We start from the raw sequence: 14,426 nt of genomic DNA, 5'->3' as shown, positions 1-14,426 counted from the left end.
TATGAGTAATCAATCACGTATGTATGAGTATACCTTTTAGCAACTAGGCGGGCTTTATATCTTTCAACCGTCCCATCTGGTTTGTGTTAAACAGTGAATACCCATCGATATCCCAATGGTTTCTTCCCTGTTAGAAGAGAGCATTTCTTCCAAGTTTCATTCTTAACCAAGGCTTCCATCTCATTTTCCATTGCTTCTTTCCATTTCTTTAATGTCAAGGCTTGCTCCACAAATTTGGGACTTTCTTCCATGTATAGGGAGGATGTAAAAGCTTTAGCTTCCTTCCATAGATTTCCATTGGCTATGTTTTCCATAGGATACCTTACATTTCTATTTGGTTGCTTTTCTGGAGAGTGTCGTTTTGGAGGAATTCCCCTATTTTCCCTTGGTGATAGAGTGTATCTTATGGTTGTTTCTTGATTATGACTTGAGGTTTCTTGGTTATCTTGTTCTGCTTCCTGATCATTATGATTAGATATTTCTAATTCTCCCAAAGGATCATTAGATGGAAGATCTTGAGAGGAATTACTAGATGAAAGATCTTGGGAAGGATCATGAGAAGCACTTACCTCGGATGACGTCACGTTAGGAAGATTTTGTTCAGTGACATTGATTATTGGTTCTCCGAATTATGAGGAGCTTGATGACTCACTTTGGAAACTGTTATTGATTTCTTCTGATTTCGGTATCCACTTTATCCAACTTAGTGTGTCAATGTTTTCTTTCTCCCTTTGACCACTTAGTTGGGAATTGTAGAAGAATTTTCTTTTCAAGAAATTATAGTTCATTGTAGTAAACATATGATGCCTTTTCAGGTTATAACACAAGTATCCCTTTTGGTTGGCTCCATATCCCACAAGGACACATTTTTCAGCGCATGGATCAAGTTTTCTTCGGTTATTTTTGGGTATATGGACAAAAACTGAACAACCAAAGACCTTTGGTTCAAGAGTGAGAGGACGAGGAAGTATAGTGAATTCTATTAGGGTTTGGATGGGAGTTTTAAAATTAAGGGCTTTGGTTGGAAGACTGTTAAGGAGGTAGGTGGTTGTGGCTAAGGCATCTGGACAAAAAGACTTTGGGACTTGAGATTCAATCAAAAGTGTCCCCGTTATCTCAAGAAGGATACGATTTTTCTGTTCGGCCACCCCATTTTGTTTCGAGGTGTGAGGACATGGGATTTGGTGGATTATTCCCTTTTTTGATAGAATTGTTTCATGGGATCATTAACGAATTCTCCCTCATTGTCAGATCGAAGGATTTGAATAATCTTTTTGAATTGGTTTTGAATCATGGTTGTAACATCCCCTTTTGGCACGTGTCACAATATTTTCCGCTTTCGGCTCCCAGCACGAACAATTTAACTCTTTTATAACGTGGCTGATTGATAAAATTTTATGTGATAGAGATGTTATACAAAGACAATTTGATAATTTCATTGTTGGTGGAATTTCAATTTTTCCTCCCCCTTTCACATGTCCAATACCCTCATCTGCAGTATAAATGTGTGGTTTTATAGGTTTGGATTTTGAAATAAAATCTAAGGATTCAAATGGCATGGTGTCAGTGGCACCACAGTCAAGTATCCAATAATTATCTCTTTTTTAACATTCTTTTGCAATATTTGCTTTCCCAATTAAATTTTCCTCTTATAATTTATTTTTCTTAAAGGATACTGATGGATCCCAAAAAATTAGCAATTTTAGAATTTCAGGGGAGAAAAATCTCGGGTTTAAAAAGGATGAAGACAAAGTGTTAATTTTCAAACTATAAGGGTTAGAATTGGTAGAGATTGAGTAAAAAAACTCAAACCTTATACATGCGTTGTCACCTCCTTCATTTTGTACACCAATTGCTAATCCCCTAAATCTCTCATCTCCTATGTTGCTTTTCTGGTAGTCACCGTTGTTGTTGGCGGTGTTTGCGTTACCCACGGTGGTGGCTACCCTCCCTTTTTCTTTGCTTCCCCATTTGTGTCCATCGTTCCACCATTTTGGGTATCCAACTATCTTAAAACATTGGTCTTTGGTATGTTTAGTCATACCATAGTGGTCATACTTGAGTTGGGACTTATCCGCCCGAGATGATGATCCAGACCGTTACCCTTCTGACTGGCGATGCCCCTTTGTTCGAGTCGTAATACTCCAATTTCGTTAGGTCCAGTAGTAACTATACTAATGGCCACACCTTGATGAGATGAAGAATTTGCTGAAGTTGCTCCCAAAATATTCTGGTGAGCGGTTTCTTTTTTGACTGCCGCATAGGCACCCTCGGCTGATGGTAGAGGATTCTATCGTAACATTTCTCTTTTTATTGGGTCATACTTGTGGTCAAGAGTATTTAAGAACTGAAATAATTTTTTTCCGGTTCTTATCTTGTTATACGTGGTGACGTGTTTTGCACATGCCATTGGATTGGGGTCTCTTCTTTCAATTTCTCCCTAAATTCCCTGTAAAGATATCCAGAAATCTTCCAAAGGTATGCCATTTTGCTTGAGTTCATTAGCTTTGACATGGAGATTGAAGGTTTGGAGTTTGTCCTTGCCAGTACTTTATGTAACCACGAGTGCATCCCATAACGTTTTATTGTAGGGAACTCAATAAGATTACTTGAAAGAGTGGGGTCAATATTATGGATAAACCAAGAGAAAACCACAAGATCATCTTGTTCCCACTACTCATATTTTTCATCAGTGGGTTCTGGTGGGTTTGTGGTAAGATGTCTTAAAAGAGCATTCGATTTCTCCCTATGGCAACTCGTATCATACGAGCCTTCGAGGGATAGTTTTGGATAATGAGGTTAAGATTGATTTTAAGGCTATCAGAGAGGTTTTTTTTGTGGCTTTGGGTTTGAGAATTGAGTCCATTTTTTAGGACATTGACTATTTTCATTGTGAGGTTATCATGGTTTACTCTTGAGTTACCGTCTGATTCAGACATGGCAACTTGCTGATTGATATGGGTAGATTATGTGAAATATTGTTGTAAGGATTACCAACACTGCTCTGATACCATGTTTTCGATGATTAGAGAACACAGGAAAATATTTTTTTTATTTTTATGTATATTACAATTGAACATGACACCTCTATTTATAGGTGTTATACAAGAACTAAAAAGGAAGCTATTAAAGTACTCTAATATGTTACATCCTGTAATTCTTAAACCGAAAAGGAAAATATTGAGTTGGGAGATGATGAAAGAAGACCGATCCCATGATTGGATCAAACATTTGACTTTCCTTTCTAACAATTCTATGGTTATTTTGCATACCAGATCCATATGTTGATTATTTACATCACAAAAACCTACAAATGACTATTACTTAGACTTGAAATCGTGTAAGGAAGCATATGCATATTCCTTTAAATAGTCACTAACATGTTTTTCAAGTTATGGTTTGTTATTTTAATCGTCAGGTCAATATGTTGTTTACCATTTACACATTTTTATTGTTCATAAGTGTTATATTCTATTGTTTTGTGCAACAACATCAGTATTTTAATTCCTAACAAAAATCCTCAAAAGGTTATTATTAGATGAATATTTATATTTTAGTAAAGGATTGTGTATATCCCATTAATTTATGTAATTATCCTAAATTAGTGTTGTACTCATTATATACTAAATACTGATCCTCCACAAATTGTGTGGTTGATTTTCATAATTCTACCATGATCATCAAACTACCTTATTTGGCAAAATCAAATGATTCTGCTTTTTACATATCAAAAGTTGTTTGACCACGTTCTTGGTACAACTCCTCAGCCTTCTTCTACCATCACAGATGGTGATAAAACTGTCCCAAATCCTTCTTTCTCTTCCTAGACAGAAACTAATCAAAAACTGTGATTCTTCTCTTACGGAAGAAGTTACTACAGAGATCTTAGGTCTCTCGATAACACATCAGATCTAGCAAACCCTTAAAATTGCTTTCAATAATTCTTTTGTGGAGCATGTTCATTCCCTCGGTGATTCATTAAGGCAACTCACTAAGGATACATCTTCTCTTCCTGACTTTGGACGGTGTTTCAAGGCCATTTGTGATCAGTTGGCTGTGATAGGTCAACCCGATGCTGAAATTGATAAGGTTCATTGGTTCTTATTTGTATTAGGTGCTTCGTTTAAAACCTTATCCACCGTAATTCATGCAACTAAGCTGACACCATGTTTTCGCGATTTGTTATTTCAGGCAGAAAGCCATGAGATGCTTTTGAAATCGCTTCATGGTTTCTCTCATTCCTCAGTGGCGTTCACTGCTCAACAGACTCGATCGAACACATCTCATGATGGTTGCCAAAATGGATCCTCTAAACCCTAATTCTCATTATCCACAGTCCTCTTTACGTGGTCATGGATCTACCCATCGTCATCCCCCAGTTGTGTCGTACAAATGGTCATTATGCATTGTCTTGTCCTAACTTTCATACCTATTCTCGTGAAGCTTCATCCTCATCAAACACTCTAGCAAATGCATTTCATGCCCAATGTCATGTAACTACTGGTTCTCCTGAATGGCATGCAGATTTTGGGGCAACATCTCATATTTCTCCAAATTCTAAGACACTTTACGACACTACTCCTTATCAATGTAACATGAGTGTAGTTGTTGGGAATGGTAAATCACTCCCAATCACTCACACTGGTACATCAATGGTCTCCAATAAAATTTTCTTATGTGATGTACTTGTTATTCCTAATCTCCCCAAAGAGCTTTTATCTATTAGTAAACTTACAAAAGATTATCTGGTTGATGTTTTATTCTCTCAACCGTTTTTCACTATCCAAGACCGACAAAAAAACAGGTTCTAGCTAAAGGAAAATATGAGAATGGGATTTATGTGCTTAAAGAAGGACCTCAATCTTTTGTTGCAAATCATGGTGTTACAAATCGAGCATCTTACGATTTGTGGCACACTCGTCTTGGACATGGTTCTTTTGATGTCATTTCAGTTTTAAATAAATTGGGGGCTTTATATGTGACTTCGATTATGCCTAAACCCCATGTTTTCACTTCTTGACAACTTTCCAAAGGACATAAAATACATTTTGAGATTAATGCTAAACGTTCTTTGCACCCTCTAGATCTTGTACATTGTGATTTGTGGGGACCCTCTCCCATTTGTTCACATGATGGTTACTTATATTATGTTATCTTTATGGATAATTATTCACGTTTTACTTGGTTTTATCCCTTAAAAACAAAGATAAGTTTTTATTCAGTTCTCGATGCATTTATCAAACTTGTTCAAACTCAGTGTTCACAAAAGATAAAGGTTTTTCAAAGTGATGGTGGATCAGAATTCACTAATCACACTGTTCACAAGATCTTTGAGGATAATGGCACATTTCATCGTTTCTCTTGCCCTTACACGCCACAACAAAATGGTTTTGCCGAAAGAAAACATAGGTATATTGTTGAAATGGGTTTGCTATGGTTTTCAATGCCTATATTCCCATAACTTATTGGGTGAAGGCTTTCAGTCTGCAACATTCATCATCAACCGTTTACCCACTAAGTTGTTGGGTAATAAAAGTCCTTTTGAATTGATTTATTGTCAACCACCTCAATATGGTCAACTCCGTGCATACGGTTGTCGAATATTTGTGTATTTATGTGCTTATTCTCAACATATGCTTGCTCCAAGAAGCATCTTGTGTATATTTATGGGATATTACACTCAATACAAAGGTTACAAGTGTCTTGATCCATTCACTGCGCACATCTACATCACACAACATGCTCGATTTGATAATGTTTTTCCTTTTGCTAGATCTGATCATTCACAAAATATATCTACATTGGATTTATCAATATTTATGGAATATCCGCTTTTGCCCACACCAACTTTGACCTCATCACTTCCATCTCATCCTGTTACATCCTTTCAACCCACCAATACTTCTCCTTGTTCTCTCTGTCGGCCTACTACTTCTTTACCTACACCTGACACAACTCCCTCTACTCCTTCCACCTCCTTATTAACTTAAACAAAACCTGTTACCTTACCCTAAACACCTCCAACATCATTCGATATTCCTCCGGTCCAGAATACACATATTCAGTCTACTGTCACTAAACCTATCTCTCAAGCCCAATCCGTTTCACCATCATCCACCCCAACATCGTCGGCTTCCACTCAAGCCACCTCCCAACCAGTTTTATTTTCCCTGCACCCTTTGGTTACTTAGGAAAAAGCAGGTATCTTCAAACCTAAACATATGTATGATCTTGCATCTCTTACAATAAATCCTCTTCATATTGCTCTTTTATCGGCAACTGAGCTAAGAGGTTTCAAAATCGGTTGCCAAGGATCCTCAATGGATGGCTTCCATGTGTGAGGAAATTGATGCTTTGAAACATTCCAACACTTGGACATTGGTTCCTCATCCAAATGCATCTAATGTTGTTGGTTCAAAATGGGTATTCGGTATCAAGTATAATTCTGATGGAACCATTCAGCGTTATATAGCATATGTGGTGGCCCAAGGTTTTACACAAATATCGGGGCTAGATTATTCTCATACCTTTATCCCTGTTATTAAGGTCGCAACTTTTTACATCGTATTATATCTTGATGTGTTAAATGGATGGAAACCGCACTAGCTTGCTGTCAAGAATGTCTTCTTGAATGGACACTTAAATGAGATAGTTTTTATGGAGCAACCTCCCGGTTTCGTAAATGCTCACTTTCCAAAACACGTGTGCAAGTTGTGAAAAGCCTTGTATGGTCTAAAACAAGCTCCTCATGCTTGATTTCAACGAATAAGTACCTTCCTGCCCACTTACAGCTTCACCTGCAGTCGTGTTGACACGTCTCTTTTTATATATGCATGAAACTCATGCATCGTGTACTTACTCATTTTTGTTGATGATCTCATCCTCACTGGCAACAATGAGTCCATTATCTCTACTTTTATTTCACAACTATCAATTAAGGATCTTGGAGATCTTAATTATTTTTTTGGTCTCGAGGTTGCATATACGGATGATGCGAGTCTTTCACTTCTGATGGTACTTTATTTTCTGATCCCACTCTTTATCGATCAGTTGTTGGGGCACTACAATATTTGACCATTACGAGACCAGATTTATCTTACTCTGTTAATCAGGTAAGTCAATTTCTTCATGCTCCAACCATTACTCATTTTCAGTCCGTCAAGAGGATATTAAGTTATGTCAAAGGCATTGTATCATTTGGTATTACCTTTACTCGTCCTCATAAGAATCTCCTTTTGGGATACTCCGATGCTGATTGGGAACGTTCTCTTGAGACTCGTCATTCCACTTACGGGTACTTTATATTTCTAGGTGGAAATCTTACTTCTTGGAGTGCAAAGAAACAACCCATCATATCTCAATCTAGTTGTAAGTCCGAATATTGTGCAATGGATAATACTGTTGCTGAACTGGTTTGGATAACTCATCTTTTGCAAGAGTTGTGTGCACTACCACCATATCGACCAAAGCTTTTGTGTGATAATAAAAGTGCTTTATTTATGACCCAAAATCCAGTTTCTCATAAACGTGCAAAACATATCGATCTTAGTATCATTTCATCCGAGAACTTGTAACATCACAACAAAAAACATTACCTTTAGCGACGACGAAAAATGTCCCAATTAATGCCTAAAGTCGTCGCTAATACTTTAGCGACGACATGTCGTCGCTAAAGGGTCGTCGCTATTACCTCGTAGCTAATACTCAATTGTTGTCGCAGTTAACGTCGTCTCTAATAGCAGTCGTCGCTAAAAGCCTTCTTTGTCGCTATTAGTGTCGTCTCAATTGATATTCCGGGAAGGCTTCCCGGAGATAGAAGTCGTCGCAATTGGTGAATGTCGTCCCTAAAGGTGTCGTCTCTATTTATATGTGCATAATCCTTTCTATTTAGACTTTCATAGATTCAAGATTGAAAGTGGATGGTGTCCTATGTGCGGTGACTCCGTAATAAAAGTACAATAAGCGGAATTATTAGTGACATGCCACTGAGAGTGAAAACAACAAGTACTTAAAAACAAAATTATAAGGATTAAATTAAGTTGATTGTACTCTAACTAAAGGAAGAACATGTAAAAAGACTGCAATTATTGGTTGAGGATCATGTTACTAATAAACAAACATGTCGACAGTTACTCGCCTCAAGGCTCAAGGTCACATTTCGACCCATTTACTATTTCATGCGACACTTAAGAAGTATTTGGTTGAATGCATTTAGTAATAATAACAATTTTAGTTAAATATAACAATTAATTACTAAACTATGCGTGTGTTTGATCCAAAATTTTATCTTTTAAGTCGACTAACAAACTCATCCCAAATTTCTATATTTCAAGTCCATTTTCCAAAGATCACTAGGCCCTGAAAATTACCATCAGCAGATCTGATTTTAACTTTGAAAAAGAAGCTTCTAATCATACTTTTACTTTAAAATAAGGTCATAAAACAAAAAATAAGGAGGGTAAGAGTTTGTTGATCATAAACAAACCTACCTTAACCTTGCTGAAGTTTCTAATTCACAAGCACTTTGTGAAGCTGCCAAAAGATGACCACGCCTCTTCTCAATGAAATTCTACCTTAATTCTTCAAATCTCCCTTCTATAATTGCTTCTTTAATAACTCCAAAGAAGGATAGATAGTGACGTGTATTATGTCTGCGAGAACAACAAGAACAAAAAATATGTTTTAAAAAATATGTTGGGAATAACAAAAGTAATAAATTAAAAAGGATTTGTTTTTTACATTTCTAAGAAGAATATGAGCCATCATCTCATGGACATTAAGCAAACGATTGATGTATGCTTTGGTATGGTTCTGGCATGTGTAGTAGATGCACCCATCAACAATCTGTGATGCATCTTTCCTACACCAAAATAATAAGTTAATATTAATGTTTTTCTATCATATAATAATTAATTAACTATAAATGAGACATGTCATGTAATAATACACCTACAAAACGGTTGCTTTTAGATTTATCTTTGTGCCATCACTAACCATAGCACTTAGCCCATGTGTGATAAAATATTTAATGGCAAGGTTAAGAGTTGTCGTATGTTGGCTAGCAAGGTGAAGATGTTGACCTTCGAATGGATTAAATACCGATCTAGAAAAGGTTATTTCTTTAACTGGGTCGATTGGTGTCTTAACCCTTCACGAGAATGTATCAACCTCATGTAATTCTAGCTTATTGCTAGCTTGTTTTCTTTAAAATTCTTGTTGTTCAAAAAAAAAAAAACTTAGCCCAGGGTCAGACACAAGTTTACACTGTCCATCAAGTGGGAAGACGAGCACAAAGCCTCCAAGGGTAATATGGTAAATATACTTGTTCAAACACTTGTATCAGCATACAATCAACAAAAGGTCAAAGTAGTTATTGAAACCTACTTATGTGGAGTCAAAGAGGTCAATGCCTGCAGCGATACCATGCAATACCTCCTCTACATTCATGGAAGATAGATGTTTTGGTTAATAAAAGAACAAATGTGAGCTATATCAATTTCAAGATTCATGAAATATAAAAAATTTCTAAGATATGTAGACAATTAAAATGAAACATAAACTAAAAACTTCAAGTGTGGTAAAAATAATACCTGGAAGTCCACGACCACAAACATGGCGAGGCTTTTCTTTTGGTAACAAGTCCTGAAAACAACCATTAAATTTCTCATAACATCAATATTTTTTCCAACAATAACATAAAACTAGTATTAAAAATTAAGAGTGTTAATTTATACTTTTTCCATATAATTACAAGGAACATATAAATGAAGGCACCTATGGTTGTAGAGCTGAAAAAAGTGGAGCTGCGGTAGTGATCGTTGCCAGGTGGCACAGTGGCGGTGATGCGGTGGTTCCAATATCCGGAGATCGGAGGAATCTCCTTAAAACCATCAAAATCAGCAAAATTAGAAAAAGAAAGAGAAAGAGAAAAGACGGTGGAAATGAGAAAGGGAAGCATACCTTCGCCGGTGGAGAAGTTCGCCGGAGACGGTGGCGAGATGAGGTGATGATAGTCGCCTGTGGAGAAACTAGAACGCTGGTGAGAAGCTGGAAATCCCTCCGGCGAAAGAAGTCGGGAGCGTCAGCGCTTTCTGCGATGGAAAATACGACGTCGCCCGAAAAACGTTTCACCACTTGTCGACCGAAAATGAGAGACAACTGGCAGCGTAATCAGGTTTTGCGACCTGGGGGTGAACAAAAGGGGGAGCCCTTCAGGGACGACGCCTTTAGCAGCGCCATTTGATTTTTAGAGACGACGATTTGGAGGGAAATTTATGTGCCCATTTTTCACGACCTTTAGAGGCGACATTGTCGTCACAAATAGCGTCGTGGCTATTGCTGTGAACAGTAGCTAATCCCAGCCCTTGGATCGGGATGCAATCGAGGGGCATAAACAGTGGCGAATCTAGAACCAAAAACCACATGGTTCCTTATGTAAATAAAACTAAAATAGGTAGGTCTTTTAGCAAAAATGAGATAGGTCCTTCATATTTTCTATATATATTTGTTGTATTTTAAAAAAAAAAAAGGTAGGTCCTAGGACCTACCTTCTTGAAGCTTAGCTACGCCCCTGGGCATAAATTGATCCAGAGGCAATCACACGGATCGCCAATCAAAACCTTTAGCAACGCCCTCATTAGTGACGACATTACTCTTTAGCGACGACAAAAACGTGTGTAGTCTATTGTGGTCCCAAAAACTGCATGTCGTCTCTAATGGTGTCGTCCCTAAAACATATATTTCTTGTTGTGCATCAGGAAAATTATATACCAAGTTTGTTCGTACCAGGTCGTTGACATCTTCACGAAGAGTTTGCCAAAGATTCAATTTGAAACATTTTGTACCATGTTTCGTCTTGGCACATCTCCCTTTTGATTGAGGGGGGTATTAGATGAATATTTGTATTTTGTAAAAGATTATGTATATCCAATTAATTTCTGATAATTATCCTAAATTAGTGTTGTACACATTATCATATATTGAATACTGATCCTTCACAAATTGTGTGGTTGATTTTCATAATTCTATAGCTATAAATAAACATGAACATAGCAAATATAAATTGGCAGATCGTGAAGAGAAAATCATTAAAGTCCATTCTATAATAATTAAAGGAAGAATCTTATTATTTAGTATAAACAAAGCAAATTTTAGTTTGAATAGTGTGAAATATGACATCGGAGTCCATTCTAGAGGATCTATAGGAAAAATAAGTGGAACTTGAGGATGTGGAAACAATAAAAAAGCTTTTGTTTTTAAATCATAATGCACCTGCTAGTAAACGCACCAAATCAAAGGTTATATAAATAATTCATCATCTAGGAACAACATTAAACCGAAAGTACAGAATGATATAAAGTGTTTCGTGATGAAAGTAAGTTCACTATGATGGATGGATTGCAACAACATACTCACCCCTATATCTTTGATCTTTCCATCATTTCAACTTTAATTTGAGCCGAAATATCTTCATCTTCCTCGTCAACAGAAAAGGTTAACTCTAAAATCTCTCTTATGTAATAAGTGAGGATTATATGTCTAACAATATTTGAAATAAATTCTTTTTTCTTGAATCATAAAAGTTGTAATTATTGATCACACTTAAGCACTTTATCCGTGTATTCAACAGCACCACCACAATAAAAGTCACTGAATGAATGATGTAAAATCTCAATAACCGGTGTTTGAATGTCGGAGTAGAGATGTTATCGAAAGTACGATGGTATACGGAGTACTTCAACTTAAAGTTTTGCACGGAAAAAAAAAGGCAATAATTAAGTGTGAAAGTACGATGGTGTTTTGTGTAACCCCACATGAAAACATTTTCCATAAATAAATAATAAACTCAGAGAATTTGCTAAGGCATTTTCTAGAATTATATGGTTATTTTATAATATTTTTGAAAAGCGCAGCTAATGCACATATATTTGGTCAATTTTTTAATTATCTCGTAACATACTCATGTTCTTTTTTTAAAAGATTGTAAGCTTTTGAATACAATTTGCTCTCGTTTGACCAATCTATATATATCACCAGTTTGTTTAAGCTCTATAAATGAATCTTTCTGAAAACATTTTTTGTGAGGTCGATTATCAAAAAGGTTTCTTGTGCGATGAAGTAATCTCTTGTTGGTAGCTTCACATATATAAAACTGATACAAGGGATAACAAATGATAAAAAAAAAAAAACAAAATCAATGCACCCCTGCTGTCCTCTTCTTTTGCATTGGGAAAAGCCATGAACTTTGTTCTCATTCTCTTATGTACGTAAAAAACAAGGTACATCAGTATTCAGGAAAGTTCAAAATATATTATTAAAATCCGATGTATATGTATGTATAATGTACTAATTAAATGATAAACGTGATAAATTAATTAACTATTACTAGAATGAAATGAATAGGGCACCTCAAAAGGCTACAATCGAGAGAGCTTGCAAGCTTTGGTCATAATCTTCAAACGGCATCGACCGGCCAACATTCGGCAACCTTTCCTGCACTAATCGGATAACTCGCTCCCATCTTCTCCTATTTCCATCAAATCCATGATCAGCTCTAGATCTACCAGCAGCTTGAAAACCGATTATCTGGTTCAACTGAAACACAAAAAGCCTCGACTCTTGTGCCACAGACATGATAAGATTTTGAAAAGGTCTCAAACTCAATACTACTTTTAGAAATAATGGCCATGCCAAGATGGCTACAAATGGTGCACCATGGAGCTTAGAAACCCCTAGGAGTTTCACCTTCGCCAGAGCCACTAGGTGCAACCCCATGTCTTCACTCAAATAAAGCTGCACAGGAAGAGAAAGAGAACGGATTAATTATTGTGTTGAGAAAATCGCGTGCGTGGGTATGTGTGTGGGTGAGTGTGTGTATCTATATGCAACTTTAGATAGAATTTATAGATAATATATGTAGATATAAGATTCGATTCGGTTTTTAGTGTTTTGGTGTGTGTGAGAGGACAAAGAAGATAATTCATAGGGTGATGTGGGGTAAGATAATTGGAGTTTTTAATGCAACATGGGATGTAATGACGTTAAAAAAAGTACAACATTGGAATTAAAAGACAATGGATTGCCGTGAAAAACAAAGTACGATAATGTTGTTTATGGCTTGAGGATGACTTATCACTATATACCCAGATTGGCCTTGGCCTACCTCAATTTTATATCGTACAAGGCACATATATATAGAATTGTAAAGATATTATGATTTATGATTATGTGTACGCTTTACTTTTGCCATTTTAACCAGCGGGTGGATCGGGGGTTGGACAACAGTCTCGAACTATTATGATTTTAATCACCCACTTGAGTTCGCTAACACGTATTACACTTGAATCCACGGATGCATGATCGTTTTTTGTAATTAGATTACGCATTCTGGAATAAAGGAATTGAAAGACTACACTTTTATAGAAACAATATTTGTAAAAAATAAGAATTGGTTAAAAATTAAATCCAAGATAGTTCACAACAGTGTTGTAAACATATCGACTAGGCTTCAATTAATCTTTGATTAGTCCCTAATCGCTATCTAGCCGATTAGAAAGTGTCTAACGATTAATCATCACCTAGACAATGACTATAACTATAGAAGTCGGTGAATTTTTAATACTTTGAAGAAGCTTTTTTAATAGAAACTCTTTGAGAAGTGATCAATATTATGTTAATGATTTTAACTTATGATATTAACAATATTTATAAATATTGTTATGATATTACTATATTAGGCATATTTAAAAAAAAATTAACGAATTTACAATAAGGTCTTCGGCTAGTCGCCGACTAGACCGACTAGTCCTTAGTTGCTAGTCAACTAACTTGGTACCGCCTAACGATTTTTACAACATTGGTTGAGACTTGTTTTTGACACAATATCCTGAAATTTAAAGGGTGCTTGGGATTAATTATTTAATTCTAAAAGTGGTTTTAGGCCAAAGTGTTTATTGAGTTATGTTGATAGGAAATTTTTTTTAAGTGTTTGGTCTATCTTTCATGGTGGCAAAAACCAATAAATAAATAAATTGTTTTTCAAAACATATTTGACTTAATTTATACATCTAAAATGACAAAAAAAAAGAAAAATGGTGGACATTTTAGGATAGTTTAAGGATATAAAGGTAATTTTACTTTTAAAAGGTAAAAAGTCATTCAAAAAGCCAATTTTTCTTTAATTTTCAATTCCACATTTTTATACCTTCATAAAAAAATTATTTCAAGAAGTATTTTTCAAATTTATTGACTTTTTCAAAAATCCAATAAATCAATAAACAATGCCAAACACCCTCTTAATAATATTATTGCCTCGGTTTGTTTCGTTAGCCACATATGGGTGTGTACTTTATATAAATTTTTTAAAAGTAATTATATTTAAGAAGTTGAAAAATTAAGTGATTTTATCATTTAACAATACCAACTCG

The 14,426-nt window shown here is 35.8% G+C and overlaps 1 long non-coding RNA gene across 1 annotated transcript; it reads right to left on the bottom strand.

Annotated features, from left to right (window-relative positions):
* Window positions 1-8,278: 8,278 nt before the first annotated feature.
* On the bottom strand, window positions 8,279-9,875 carry LOC145162177 (uncharacterized). Its single transcript, XR_013738938.1, has 6 exons — window positions 9,775-9,875; window positions 9,591-9,642; window positions 9,385-9,437; window positions 8,740-8,860; window positions 8,490-8,651; window positions 8,279-8,358 (listed from the first exon to the last, which is right to left on the bottom strand). It is a non-coding gene; the product is annotated as an uncharacterized LOC145162177 (long non-coding RNA).
* Between the last annotated feature and the right edge of the window lie 4,551 nt (window positions 9,876-14,426).

Source organism: Lactuca virosa, chromosome 3 (genome assembly GCF_052849685.1).
Source record: "Lactuca virosa cultivar CGN04683 chromosome 3, Lactuca_virosa_CGN04683_v6, whole genome shotgun sequence".
In the NCBI taxonomy this organism is placed as follows: Eukaryota; Viridiplantae; Streptophyta; class Magnoliopsida; order Asterales; family Asteraceae; genus Lactuca; species Lactuca virosa.
The sequence above is the reverse complement of the archived record's forward strand: the minus strand, read 5'-3'. Positions and strand labels throughout refer to the sequence as shown.